This window comes from Triturus cristatus, chromosome 2_1 (assembly GCF_964204655.1).
Source record: "Triturus cristatus chromosome 2_1, aTriCri1.1, whole genome shotgun sequence".
Lineage (NCBI taxonomy): Eukaryota > Metazoa > Chordata > Amphibia > Caudata > Salamandridae > Triturus > Triturus cristatus.
Window position 1 is genome coordinate 346716043 of NC_140581.1, and position 14705 is coordinate 346730747.

The window sequence follows — 14705 nt, forward strand, 5'->3', positions numbered from 1 at the left end:
AATAGTCTGCTATTAGTCTGCAGAGGATTCCCTGGCCCTCCTCTTGGTTCTCCCGCCTTATTTAGAGGTCGGGTGAATGTGAATTTCCTGAGAGTGGGACCATTGCCAGCACCTCCGTCCTGCAGTGGTCCTGAAGCCAGTTCTGTCAGCGATGGTGGAGTCTTCCAGATTTACCTCAGGAATGTCTCCCAGTGGGTGAAAAAACCTGTAAGGGGGAGTCTCCCTCATTTTGGAGAAATGCCTTAGGTAACAACACAAGTGACAGTCATCATGTTTCTTTTTACAAAGTGGTTCCCTTGCGGATGTGGGAGCTTCTTAAGGGAAAAGAAAGGCCGCCACCTATCCCGAACTTAAAATGACCCCCTATTTCTACAGAAATTAGTGAACTTAATTAACTATGTTGTCATTTATATATCTAAAAATAGCATATTTTAGTTAAACTCTGAAGGCCCACTTTTAATTAACCCTTGACTGTGCAAAGATAAATGCTAAGAAAGAATGTCTGATGTGCAAAACTTACATATTGAAAAAGTGGTCGCAAAATGCACACCGACTGTTCACGAATTCAATCTGATTTTGCAAACTAAGTTATGTACAAATAGTTCAGTTTACAAAAGATCGACTTGAAGGTGGTCAAAGAAGGTACTACCTATTACATTGGATGAGGCAGGTCACAATTTGCGATTCACTGTGATGACGTGCAATCACAGGGATGGTGGCCTGCTAGGGACAGCAGGGCTCCATCCCTTAAATAAGCTTTCTGAAATGGTGAGGTTTTTGTAAAAAAAAGCAAAACAAGTTCCTTAAAAAAACATGGACTGCTTTAAAAAGAAAATGAGTTATCCAATTTGGGAAACTTCAGTGTGAGCAGGCATTGCTCCTGTGGATTCCTGCCTGCGCCTCCTAAAGCTGCCACACTGATTCCCAACGGGGAAGAGGTCTTCACCGGATCCCGTCCCTGTTGCGATAAGTTACCACCCTCACTCAAGAGTCAGTAACAAATCAATGGTTTGTGACCAGAATTTCCGTTGCAAACCGTTGATACGTCAATCTTTGAGAGGCGTTCAGATGCTCAGGAAGGACATCGGGTGTACAAGAGGGTAAAAAGCCTTGGCCATTGTGTGACTACAGAGATTACCCGCCATTCCACCTTCCCTGAAGCATTAATTTATAAGGGTCTTTGTAGGTGCCCTTGGGTAATTTTGATATAATTGTTCTGCTCGCAAACCCAAAATTACAATATATAAGAGCTTTCAGAAGATGGTGATCCCAGAGAGACGACATGCAGTTCTGTCAGGATGGAAGACCTTGTAAGAAGCATTCCACATTAAGTGGGTGAGAATTTTCCTCAAAAAATGTTGGTGGTTTCCTTGTCTTAAGAAACATACTTATATGACATTAGTGTTCCATATTCTTTTGTGAAAACATTTTCGGTGGGAGGATATATGGATGTAATTTTCCTGTTTCCCCCTTTTTAGGTCTCGCCTGGTTATCGCGCAAGCGATCGAACAGCGAGACTTCTGTAGGGGCTTCAGAAAATGCTCCCAAAGGCTTCCCAGGCGGATCGGGTGGCGGTTATGCGCACAACCACGCGGATTCCATTTGCCACCAGCTACTTCCTGCGCGTGCGCCGCCTCACGCATTCAGAGAGATTTAGTAAGGGGCACAAGACCTTAGGAATGCGGTTTATGGCCAGTGCATGTGAGGCATTCAAGCGCGAAGCTGGCATCTGGCATCGGACTTGAAAGCAGCGGACTGCTTTCGCCAGCGCGCGCTCGGCCTCACTTCCTGCATCCCCTCTTACAACAATTAACTTTCGTTATAACTCACACCCCATATGCTCGTGCCCTCCCACCCTTCCCTTGATGTCCGCTTTTCTTGTTGTTTACAAACCAAGCCACACACTGCTGCACGCCACACAGTGCTGCACGCCACACGCTGCTGCACGCCGCACACTACCGCATGCCACACACTGCTGTGCACACTGCTGCATTACACACTGCTGCATTACACACTGCTGCACGCCGCACACTGCTGCACGCCGCACACTGCTGCACGCCTCACACTGCTACATGAAACACTGCTGCATGTCTCACACTGCTGCATGCCACACACTGCTGCATGCCACACACTGCTGCAAACCACACACTGCTGCATGCCACACACTGCTGCATGCCGCACACTGCTACACGAAACACTGCTGCATGCCACACACTGCTGCACACCACACACTGCTGCACACCACACACTGCTGCATGCCACTCACTGTTGCACGCCGCACAATGCTACATGAAACACTGCTGCACGCCACACACTGCTGCACGCCACACACTGCTGCACACTGCTGCACACTGCTGCATTACTCACTGCTGCATGCTGCACAACACTGCTGCATGCCGCACACTGCTGCACGCCGCACACTGCTGCACGCTGCTGCATGCCACACAGTGCTGCATGCCTCACACTGCTACATGAAACACTGCAGCACGCCACACACTGCTGCACGCCGCACACTGCTGCACGCCACACACTGCTGCACGCCACACACTGCTGCACGCCGCACACTGCTGCACGCCGCACACTGCTGCATGCCTCACACTGCTGCACGCCGCACTGCTGCACACCGCACACTGCTGCACGCCACACACTGCTGCACTCCACACACTGCTTTTATGCGAGTTTATGCTACTGACATTGTAAATGACAATGTCTTTTATTTGTTTTAAAACCAAAACATAAATAAAAGGCATTGTAATTTTACAATGCCAATAGCTCAAACTCTTATAAATGCGAGACCTATTGCATTGCAAATGCTTGTTCTGTGATTATTGGTACCTTACTGTTCCCCTGAGCCTCCCGTTCCCTCAGTTTATAAGGTACTGTGCCAGTTTTACTCCTGATGGATTAGTTATATCTTTGGTGCAGGTGTTCACATTTCCAGTGTCATTATGGTTAAAGTGGATGACCTGCTTCTTTACTTTAATAATCCTGGAGGATCTATGCTACCAGCTGGGGCTCCTTATAAGGGGCTTCAGGGTTCAGCCCCCGGCTCCTGTGAGGCCCCTGCACATATTTCAATTTAGAAGTGATCATGAAAACACAAGTTTCATGTTTTTATGAACACTGCTGGTGCACAGGTCAGCCCTTTCTGCTTCGTCTCCAGGCTCCTGATGACAGGAGGAGGAGGAGGGGCTGAGGGGCCTGAGGCATGATCCAGCTGCAGAGTGTTGTTTCAACATGAAACACAATCTAGCTGGATGTCTGGACTGTGCATTTCTGAGGGACATAGTTTGACCATGATCCATTCACACAGGCACAATCCATTTTATTTAACAGACATACTGGACATGTCTCAGCAGAACAGTATATCTGCTAAAATGTGGCTGTTAGGATGTGTTGGACAGGCCACACGAAGGGCTTGCTCCCTCCCCGCACGACAGGGCCCGAGCTCCGGCCCACCAGGCTTAACCCACGAAAAGCACCCGTACCCCGTCTCCCGACGGATCTTCTGCCCTCGGACCTCTACTCATCACGGGGCCCAGCCCCACCGGCTCCCCCGGCCGGTTCAAGCCGCCATCTTGGGCCCTGCACCACGAGGCCGCGTGGCCTCGCCCCGACCCTAAACCCCGGGCCTGACCGGCCCCGACATCCCGGCACCACCATCCACCCGGGAGGTGAGCGGACCACTTGGCAGGTCAATAGGAGGACGAAGTGTCAAGAGCTCTTCCCCCGCCAGGTGCCGATCGCCTCCAGCTCCCCCAGGCGCTGGCTCCACCCCCTGCTGGGTGTCTGGACACCTTCATCCCGGGCCCTCCGACCTCCAAGTGCGAGGGTCCGGACATCAAAGAGCGCCTGCCCTATAACTGGGGCAACTCCGGAGCAGGAAGGCAGTTGTATCCTGGAGTCGAGAGACACCGAGAGAACTCAGCCTTGACGGACTACTGGCGCTGCCGTAGCCCGCTCCTGTGAACCATCGTCCTGCCTGCTGGCGCTGCCGCGGCCTTCTACGACATCCATCCTCGTCGGGACCTGCTGGCGCTGCCGCGGCCCGTTGTAACGACCATCCTCACCGGGACCTGCTGGCGCTGCCGCGGACCGTATATCGACCATCTTTCCGGGACCTGCTGGCGCTGCCGCGGCCCGTTGTAACGACCATCCTCACCGGGACCTGCTGGCGCTGCCGCGGACCGTACACCGACCATCTTTCCGGGACCTGCTGGCGCTGCCGCGGCCCGCACCAACTAAGCTCGAGGATTGTGAGCTAATCATCATCTCATCCAAACTACCTGACTGGTAGACAGACTGTCCCGCTACCCCTTACCCTGCTTTGAGAGACTTGAATCGAGGGGACCCCTGAGTCCAGACCTCCTTGTAACATTCAACCGTACCTTAAGAAGTGCTTATAAAGAACACTGAACCTTATCCGTGTGTGGTATCTGTCTGTGGGGGGGGAAGTTACTTGTCTGTACGATCGCTGGAGACGGCTCTCCCCGGAGACCTCTCCTCCTGACCCCGGCCGACCCTCCCGGTCCGTTTATCCTTTCTAACAGGATGCACCTCAGTGCACCCCTAAAGGCAATGAAAAGCTACACAAAGCAGCAGGGGCAGTGTCCTGGCACTATGCTAGCTTCTTATAGGGCTCTGCTTCAAGTCCTATCAAGGAGCTGGTAGAGAGATTGAAGTGAGAATTCCACTTTTCAAACCTGGCCCTGTTGCTCCATCTGATTCCTCTGTGGGAATCAAGGCTTGCTGGTTGAAATGTCCAGCACCAGATTCTTGCTCTGCTGTTACCATGGAGCATCTATTTCTATATATATGTGTGTATGTGAGTGATTGAGGTTGAAGGGATTGTGTGAAAGTGAGTTTGGTTGAGCGTGTCAATAGGAGTGAAAGTGAGTGAGAATCTGATTTTGAGAGTGTATGAATAAGTGAAAGTGGGTATGAGAGAGTGAGTTTGTTAATCAATCAATCAATCAATCAAAGACATTTATAGAGCGCACTACCTACCCATAGGGTCTCAAGGCGCTGGGGGGGGGGGGGGGGGCCGTTACTGCTCGAACAGCCAGGTCTTGAGCTTCTTCCTGAAGGAGAGGTGGTCTTGGGTAAGGCGCAGGTCGGCCGGGAGGGAGTTCCAGGTCTTGGCGGCCAGGTAGGAGAAGGACCTTCCTCCTGTTGTCGCTCTCCGGATGCGTGGGATGGCGGCGAGGGCGTGGCTGGCTGATCGGAGGTGGCGTTTGGGAGCGTAGAAGTTGATGCGGTTGTTGAGGTAGCTCGGGCCTTGATCGTGTAGGGCTTTGTGTGCGTGGGTGAGGAGCCGGAAGGTGATTCTTTTGTTGACGGGGAGCCAGTGCAGGTCTCTCAGGTGTCCGGAGATGTGGCTGTTTCGTGGGACGTCGAGGATGAGTCTGGCTGAGGTGTTCTGGATCCGCTGGAGTCTCTTCTGGAGCTTGGCGGTGGTTCCGGCGTAGAGGGCGTTGCCGTAGTCCAGTCGGCTGGTGACGAGGGCCTGGGTGACGGTCTTCCTGGTCTCCATGGGGATCCACCAGAAGATCTTCCGAAGCATGCGCAGGATGTTGAAGCATGACGAGGAGACGGCGTTGACTTGCCTGGTCATGGAGAGGGAGGAGTCCAGGATGAAGCCCAGGTTGCGTGCGTGGTTCGTCGGTTTGGGTGCGGTGCCCAGGGCGGGGGGCCACCAGGAGTCGTCCCAGGCGGAGGGCGAGGAGCCCAGGATGAGGACCTCCGTCTTGTCTGAGTTCAGTTTCAGGCGGCTGGTTGTCATCCACTCGGCTACCTCTTTCATCCCTTCGTGCAGGTTGGCTCTGGCGGTGGCGGGGTCGTTGGTCAGGGAGAGGATCAGCTGGGTGTCGTCGGCGTAGGAGATTATGTTGAGGTTGTGTTGACGTGCGATGGCCGCGAGGGGGCACATGTAGACGTTGAAGAGGGTAGGGCTCAGCGAGGATCCTTGAGGGACGCCGCAGATGACTTCTGTTGCCTCTGACTTGTACGGTGGTAGGCGGACTCTCTGCGTTCTTCCGTCGAGGAAGGAGACGATCCATTCCAGTGCCTTCTCCTGGATTCCGACGTTGCCGAGGCGCTGCACTAGGGTGCGGTGGCAGACCGTGTCGAAAGCTGCGGAGAGGTCTAGGAGGATGAGGGCCGCTGTCTCTCCGTTGTCCATCAGGGCTCGGATGTCGTCGGTGGCGGCGATGAGGGCGGTCTCGGTGCTGTGGTTGGCTCGGAAGCCGGACTGTGAGGGGTCGAGGGATCCGTTCGTCTCGAGAAGGGCGGCCAGCTGTTTGTTGATGGTCTTCTCGATGACTTTGGCTGGAAACGGGAGTAGCGAGATGGGGCGGTAATTCTTGAGTTCGGTGGGGTCTGCTGTGGGTTTCTTGAGTAGAGCGCTGAGTTCGGCGTGCTTCCAGCTCTCGGGGAAGGTGGCGGTGTCGAAGGAGGTGTTGATGATGTCCCGCAGGTGGGGTGCGATGACAGCGTCGGCTTTGTTGAAGACGTGGTGAGGGCAGGGGTCGGATGGAGATCCGGAGTGGACGGAGTTCATCATGCGGATGGTGTCTTCGGTGCTGATCGGAGTCCAGGCTCGGAGGGTGGTGGTGGGCGGCGTTGCTGTGGTCGTGGCGTGGGTCGGTTGAGTGCTGAAGCTGTTGTGTATGTCCGTGATCTTGTTGTGGAAGTAGGAGGCGAGGGAGTTGCAGAGGTCTTGCGATGGGGTGATGTCGTTGTTTCCGGCGTTGGGGTTGGAGAGCTCTTTCACGATGTTGAAGAGTTCTTTGCAGTTGTGTGCGTTGTTGTCCAGTCGGTTCTTGAAAGCTGTTTTCTTGGTGGCGCGGATCAGTTGGTGGTGCTTCCGGGTGGCGAGCTTGAGGGTGGTCCTGTTGTCCGGTGTGGGTTCCTTTCTCCAGACTTTCTCGAGGGCTCAGCAGTTCTTCTTGGAGCTCTTGAGTTCGTCGGTAAACCATGGGGCTTTCTTGCTGCCGCGTCTGCTGGGCGGGGTCCTCATAGGGGCCAGTACGTCTGCGCAGTTGCTGATCCACTTCGTGAGGTTGTCGGCGGCCTGGCTGGGGTTCACTGAGCTGGCCGGAGGGTGCTGGCTCAGGGAGGCGGCGAGCTGGTCGGCGGTGATCTTGTTCCAGCTTCTACGGGCGACCTGTTGCTGGTGGTGGTGGATCGTCGTCCTTTCGAAGGTGAAGTGGACACAGCTGTGGTCCGTCCAGTGGAGTTCTGTGGCGTGGTTGAAAGCGATGTCTTTGCTGGATGAGAAGATGGCGTCGAGTGTGTGTCCGGCGAGGTGGGTGGGGGTGCTCACCAGTTGCTTGAGTCCAAGGTTGGCGAGGTTGTCGAGCAGGGTGCTGGTGTTGCGGTCGTTGTTGTTCTCCAGGTGGAAGTTGAGGTCCCCCAGGAGGATGTAGTCAGCGGAGGGGAGGGCGTGCGGGCTGATGAATTCGGCGATGTCCTCGCTGAATTGAGTGCGTGGCCCCGGGGGTCGGTAGATCAGGGTGCCTCTGAGGGTGGTAATCGGGTCGGTGTGGATCTGGAAATGCAGGTGTTCGGCGGTGGTTAGGGTGTTGTCGGTGCTGGTCGTGACACGGATGGTGTTCCTGTGGATGATGGCGATGCCTCCTCCAGTCTGGTTGTCGCGATCCCTCCGGATGATCTTGTAGCCCTCTGGGATGGTGATGGCGATGTCGGGCGCTGAGGAGGCGTTCATCCAGGTCTCCGTGAGGAAGGCGACGTCAGGGGCTGTGGTGTCTAGGAGGTTCCAGAGTTCGATGGCGTGTCTGTGGACGGAGCGGGTGTTGAGCAGGATGCACTTGAGGTGGTTGCTGCTGGTGTTCGGCTTGGCGGGTGCTGGTGCGGGGCAGGTCCGGATGCAGGTGAACTTCCAGGCGAGGCAGCTGAAGGGTCCGTGGGTGCGTCTCGGGGTGGCTTGGTGGCATCCCGGGGTTCGGCCGGTGTTGAGTGCGTTGAGGGTGGCGGCGTCGTACGTCTGGCGAGTCGGTCGGGGTCCCCGCGGGCCAGGGGTCCTGGCACTGGGCGCGATCCAGGCGCGGACGGGCGTAGACGGGCTTACCTTTGGCGCGCCTTCGGCGCACAATCGGCGCACCCGCTGCGCGTGACCGCTGCGCGTTCGCACGGTCGCCATATATGGCGAAGTGCGCGGGGGGGCGGAGCACCTGGGAGGCGGGAGCGGGGAGGGTACACAAAGAAAGGGGCGGGGCTAGCGGTGATGGCGGGAAGCGGGGAGCGGGGAGGGATGAGACGGGGAAGGCAAAAACGGAGGCAAAACAGGCACAAATGGGGGAATAAAACAATTCAACAGAACAGCTTACAAGTCAATACAAATCAATACAAATCGAGTGACAACAACAGAGACAGGTACACAGGCCAGGAAGCTAGCACAGACCACGCCGCTCGGTGGCAGGGGGCGTGGTCACGCGGCAGAGCCGGGGCAGCGAGGCACAAGGCGGGGAGGCACACGCAGCAGCTGGTGGCCGTGCGGCGCGGGGGTGTCCTAGAACTAGGTCACACTCACCTGCGTCGCACGGTCGCCATATATGGCCAAGTGCGTGGGGGGGCGGAGCAGCTGGGAGGCGGGAGCGGGGAGGGTACACAAAGAAAGGGGCGGGTTCTAGCGGTGATGGCGGGAAGCGGGGAGGGATGAGACAGGGACGGCAAAAATGGAGGCAAAACAGGCACAAATGGGGGAATAAAACAATTCAACAGAACAGCTTACAAGTCAATACAAATCAATACAAATCGAGTGACAACAACAGAGACAGGTACACAGGCCAGGAAGCTAGCACAGACCACGCCGCTCGGTGGCAGGGGGCGTGGTCACGCGGCGGAGCCGGGGCAGCGAGGCACAAGGCGGGGAGGCACACGCAGCAGCTGGTGGCTGTGCGGCGCGGGGGTGTCCTAGAACTAGGTCACACTCACCTGCGTCGCACGGTCGCCATATATGGCCAAGTGCGCGGGGGGGGCGGAGCAGCTGGGAGGCGGGAGCGGGGAGGGTACACAAAGAAAGGGGCGGGGCTAGCGGTGATGGCGGGAAGCGGGGAGCGGGGAGGGATGAGACGGGGACGGCAAAAACGGAGGCAAAACAGGCACAAATGGGGGAATAAAACAATTCAACAGAACAGCTTACAAGTCAATACAAATCAATACAAATCGAGTGCCAACAACAGAGACAGGTACACAGGCCAGGAAGCTAGCACAGACCACGCCGCTCGGTGGCAGGGGGCGTGGTCACGCGGCGGAGCCGGGGCAGCGAGGCACAAGGCGGGGAGGCACACGCAGCAGCTGGTGGCCGTGCGGCGCGGGGGTGTCCTAGAACTAGGTCACACTCACCTGCGTCGCACGGTCGCCATATATGGCCAAGTGCGTGGGGGGGGCGGAGCAGCTGGGAGGCGGGAGCGGGGAGGGTACACAAAGAAAGGGGCGGGGCTAGCGGTGATGGCGGGAAGCGGGGAGCGGGGAGGGATGAGACGGGGACGGCAAAAACGGAGGCAAAACAGGCACAAATGGGGGAATAAAACAATTCAACAGAACAGCTTACAAGTCAATACAAATCAATACAAATCGAGTGACAACAACAGAGACAGGTACACAGGCCAGGAAGCTAGCACAGACCACGCCGCTCGGTGGCAGGGGGCGTGGTCACGTGGCAGAGCCGGGGCAGTGAGGCACAAGGCGGGGAGGCACACGCAGCAGCTGGTGGCCGTGCGGCGCGGGGGTGTCCTAGAACTAGGTCACACTCACCTGCGTCGCACGGTCGCCATATATGGCCAAGTGCGCGGGGGGGGCGGAGCAGCTGGGAGGCGGGAGCGGGGAGGGTACACAAAGAAAGGGGCGGGGCTAGCGGTGATGGCGGGAAGCGGGGAGCGGGGAGGGATGAGACGGGGACGGCAAAAACGGAGGCAAAACAGGCACAAATGGGGGAATAAAACAATTCAACAGAACAGCTTACAAGTCAATACAAATCAATACAAATCGAGTGCCAACAACAGAGACAGGTACACAGGCCAGGAAGCTAGCACAGACCACGCCGCTCGGTGGCAGGGGGCGTGGTCACGCGGCGGAGCCGGGGCAGCGAGGCACAAGGCGGGGAGGCACACGCAGCAGCTGGTGGCCGTGCGGCGCGGGGGTGTCCTAGAACTAGGTCACACTCACCTGCGTCGCACGGTCGCCATATATGGCCAAGTGCGCGGGGGGGGCGGAGCAGCTGGGAGGCGGGAGCGGGGAGGGTACACAAAGAAAGGGGCGGGGCTAGCGGTGATGGCGGGAAGCGGGGAGGGATGAGACAGGGACGGCAAAAACGGACGCAAAACAGGCACAAATGGGGGAATAAAACAATTCAACAGAACAGCTTACAAGTCAATACAAATCAATACAAATCGAGTGACAACAACAGAGACAGGTACACAGGCCAGGAAGCTAGCACAGACCACGCCGCTCGGTGGCAGGGGGCGTGGTCACGTGGCGGAGCCGGGGCAGCGAGGCACAAGGCGGGGAGGCACACGCAGCAGCTGGTGGCCGTGCGGCGCGGGGGTGTCCTAGAACTAGGTCACACTCACCTGCGTCGCACGGTCGCCATATATGGCCAAGTGCGCGGGGGGGGCGGAGCAGCTGGGAGGCGGGAGCGGGGAGGGTACACAAAGAAAGGGGCGGGGCTAGCGGTGATGGCGGGAAGCGGGGAGCGGGGAGGGATGAGACGGGGACGGCAAAAACGGAGGCAAAACAGGCACAAATGGGGGAATAAAACAATTCAACAGAACAGCTTACAAGTCAATACAAATCAATACAAATCGAGTGCCAACAACAGAGACAGGTACACAGGCCAGGAAGCTAGCACAGACCACGCCGCTCGGTGGCAGGGGGCGTGGTCACGCGGCGGAGCCGGGGCAGCGAGGCACAAGGCGGGGAGGCACACGCAGCAGCTGGTGGCCGTGCGGCGCGGGGGTGTCCTAGAACTAGGTCACACTCACCTGCGTCGCACGGTCGCCATATATGGCCAAGTGCGCGGCGGGGGGCGGAGCAGCTGGGAGGCGGGAGCGGGGAGGGTACACAAAGAAAGGGGCGGGGCTAGCGGTGATGGCGGGAAGCGGGGAGCGGGGAGGGATGAGACGGGGACGGCAAAAACGGAGGCAAAACAGGCACAAATGGGGGAATAAAACAATTCAACAGAACAGCTTACAAGTCAATACAAATCAATACAAATCGAGTGACAACAACAGAGACAGGTACACAGGCCAGGAAGCTAGCACAGACCACGCCGCTCGGTGGCAGGGGGCGTGGTCACGCGGCGGAGCCGGGGCAGTGAGGCACAAGGCGGGGAGGCACACGCAGCAGCTGGTGGCCGTGCGGCGCGGGGGTGTCCTAGAACTAGGTCACACTCACCTGCGTCGCACGGTCGCCATATATGGCCAAGTGCGCGGGGGGGGCGGAGCAGCTGGGAGGCGGGAGCGGGGAGGGTACACAAAGAAAGGGGCGGGGCTAGCGGTGATGGCGGGAAGCGGGGAGGGATGAGACAGGGACGGCAAAAACGGACGCAAAACAGGCACAAATGGGGGAATAAAACAATTCAACAGAACAGCTTACAAGTCAATACAAATCAATACAAATCGAGTGACAACAACAGAGACATGTACACAGGCCAGGAAGCTAGCACAGACCACGCCGCTCGGTGGCAGGGGGCGTGGTCACGTGGCGGAGCCGGGGCAGCGAGGCACAAGGCGGGGAGGCACACGCAGCAGCTGGTGGCCGTGCGGCGCGGGGGTGTCCTAGAACTAGGTCACACTCACCTGCGTCGCACGGTCGCCATATATGGCCAAGTGCGCGGGGGGGGCGGAGCAGCTGGGAGGCGGGAGCGGGGAGGGTACACAAAGAAAGGGGCGGGGCTAGCGGTGATGGCGGGAAGCGGGGAGCGGGGAGGGATGAGACGGGGACGGCAAAAACGGAGGCAAAACAGGCACAAATGGGGGAATAAAACAATTCAACAGAACAGCTTACAAGTCAATACAAATCAATACAAATCGAGTGCCAACAACAGAGACAGGTACACAGGCCAGGAAGCTAGCACAGACCACGCCGCTCGGTGGCAGGGGGCGTGGTCACGCGGCGGAGCCGGGGCAGCGAGGCACAAGGCGGGGAGGCACACGCAGCAGCTGGTGGCCGTGCGGCGCGGGGGTGTCCTAGAACTAGGTCACACTCACCTGCGTCGCACGGTCGCCATATATGGCCAAGTGCGCGGGGGGGCGGAGCAGCTGGGAGGCGGGAGCGGGGAGGGTACACAAAGAAAGGGGCGGGGCTAGCGGTGATGGCGGGAAGCGGGGAGCGGGGAGGGATGAGACGGGGACGGCAAAAACGGAGGCAAAACAGGCACAAATGGGGGAATAAAACAATTCAACAGAACAGCTTACAAGTCAATACAAATCAATACAAATCGAGTGACAACAACAGAGACAGGTACACAGGCCAGGAAGCTAGCACAGACCACGCCGCTCGGTGGCAGGGGGCGTGGTCACGCGGCGGAGCCGGGGCAGCGAGGCACAAGGCGGGGAGGCACACGCAGCAGCTGGTGGCCGTGCGGCGCGGGGGTGTCCTAGAACTAGGTCACACTCACCTGCGTCGCACGGTCGCCATATATGGCCAAGTGCGCGGGGGGGGCGGAGCAGCTGGGAGGCGGGAGCGGGGAGGGTACACAAAGAAAGGGGCGGGGCTAGCGGTGATGGCGGGAAGCGGGGAGCGGGGAGGGATGAGACGGGGACGGCAAAAACGGAGGCAAAACAGGCACAAATGGGGGAATAAAACAATTCAACAGAACAGCTTACAAGTCAATACAAATCAATACAAATCGAGTGCCAACAACAGAGACAGGTACACAGGCCAGGAAGCTAGCACAGACCACGCCGCTCGGTGGCAGGGGGCGTGGTCACACGGCGGAGCCGGGGCAGCGAGGCACAAGGCGGGGAGGCACACGCAGCAGCTGGTGGCCGTGCGGCGCGGGGGTGTCCTAGAACTAGGTCACACTCACCTGCGTCGCACGGTCGCCATATATGGCCAAGTGCGCGGGGGGGCGGAGCAGCTGGGAGGCGGGAGCGGGGAGGGTACACAAAGAAAGGGGCGGGGCTAGCGGTGATGGCGGGAAGCGGAGAGCGGGGAGGGATGAGACGGGGACGGCAAAAACGGAGGCAAAACAGGCACAAATGGGGGAATAAAACAATTCAACAGAACAGCTTACAAGTCAATTCAAATCAATACAAATCGAGTGACAACAACAGAGACAGGTACACAGGCCAGGAAGCTAGCACAGACCACGCCGCTCGGTGGCAGGGGGCGTGGTCACGTGGCGGAGCCGGGGCAGCGAGGCACAAGGCGGGGAGGCACACGCAGCAGCTGGTGGCCGTGCGGCGCGGGGGTGTCCTAGAACTAGGTCACACTCACCTGCGTCGCACGGTCGCCATATATGGCCAAGTGCGCGGGGGGGGGCGGAGCAGCTGGGAGGCGGGAGCGGGGAGGGTACACAAAGAAAGGGGCGGGGCTAGCGGTGATGGCGGGAAGCGGGGAGCGGGGAGGGATGAGACGGGGACGGCAAAAACGGAGGCAAAACAGGCACAAATGGGGGAATAAAACAATTCAACAGAACAGCTTACAAGTCAATACAAATCAATACAAATCGAGTGACAACAACAACAACAACAACAACAACAACAACAGAGACAGGTACACAGGCCAGGAAGCTAGCACAGACCACGCCGCTCGGTGGCAGGGGGCGTGGTCACGCGGCGGAGCCGGGGCAGCGAGGCACAAGGCGGGGAGGCACACGCAGCAGCTGGTGGCCGTGCGGCGTGGGGGTGTCCTGTCTAACAATCATGTTAGAATGAGTGATTGATTGGAGATTGCGAGAGGGAGTGGAAGACAGTCAGGGGAGAAGCTATCATTGGTGCAGTAGGTCCAGTTGCACCAAGGCCCAAAGTTAGTGAGTGTGTGTAAATATGTTAGTAATTGAGAATGAGAACCAGTAAGTAGGAGTATGTTTGTCTGTGTGTAACAGTGAGTAGGTGTAAGTATGAGTCAGAATGAGTAAGTAAGAGAATGTATATTACTAAGAGTAAGGGGGAACAGAGTAAATGTGAGAGTTAGCGAGTATGAGTGAAGCAAAATTGGTAAAAAAGGGGCAAACTCCTGGCCGGTTTTACGCCTCACCATTTTCAAAGATCACAAGCCACCACTGCATGCTACTATGCCCCTCAGTAGCCTATTATTACAGTGGGATGATTATCAACTGCCCTGCTGCCTCAAGTGCCACATGAAAGTTAGAACATGTCCCTCTCTTGTAGGCAGGGAAACAAAAATACTGTTGTGCATACTTTTATTGAAAGCTGTTAGAATGATTATCAGACTCATATTCCAGTTATTCACTGCTCCTATGTAAACAAACTTACAAACAAATGCTGTTTTTCATTACTGGGAGCAGTCATATTACCTTCCTTAGTCCACCTCTTTCTGGTTACTGCAGACTTGAGGGAGGTGCTACTAAGGTTGGTATGTAAGGGTGGAAGGACACTCTCAGAAAGCTGGTTATTAATTTGGGAAGGGAGGACCCTGATCAACTTAATAAACAAACCCTGGTTAGGTCTCAATACAAGTCTCAAGGAAACTTTACTCAGTCTCAAAGAAACTCAAGC

General features: G+C 57.1%; 1 protein-coding gene across 1 annotated transcript in view; it reads left to right on the plus strand.

Annotated features, from left to right (window-relative positions):
* ITGA2 (integrin subunit alpha 2) overlaps positions 1-14705 on the plus strand; it is a 596388-nt gene that overhangs the window by 270642 nt on the left and 311041 nt on the right. The gene's annotated exons all lie outside the window — the stretch shown is intronic.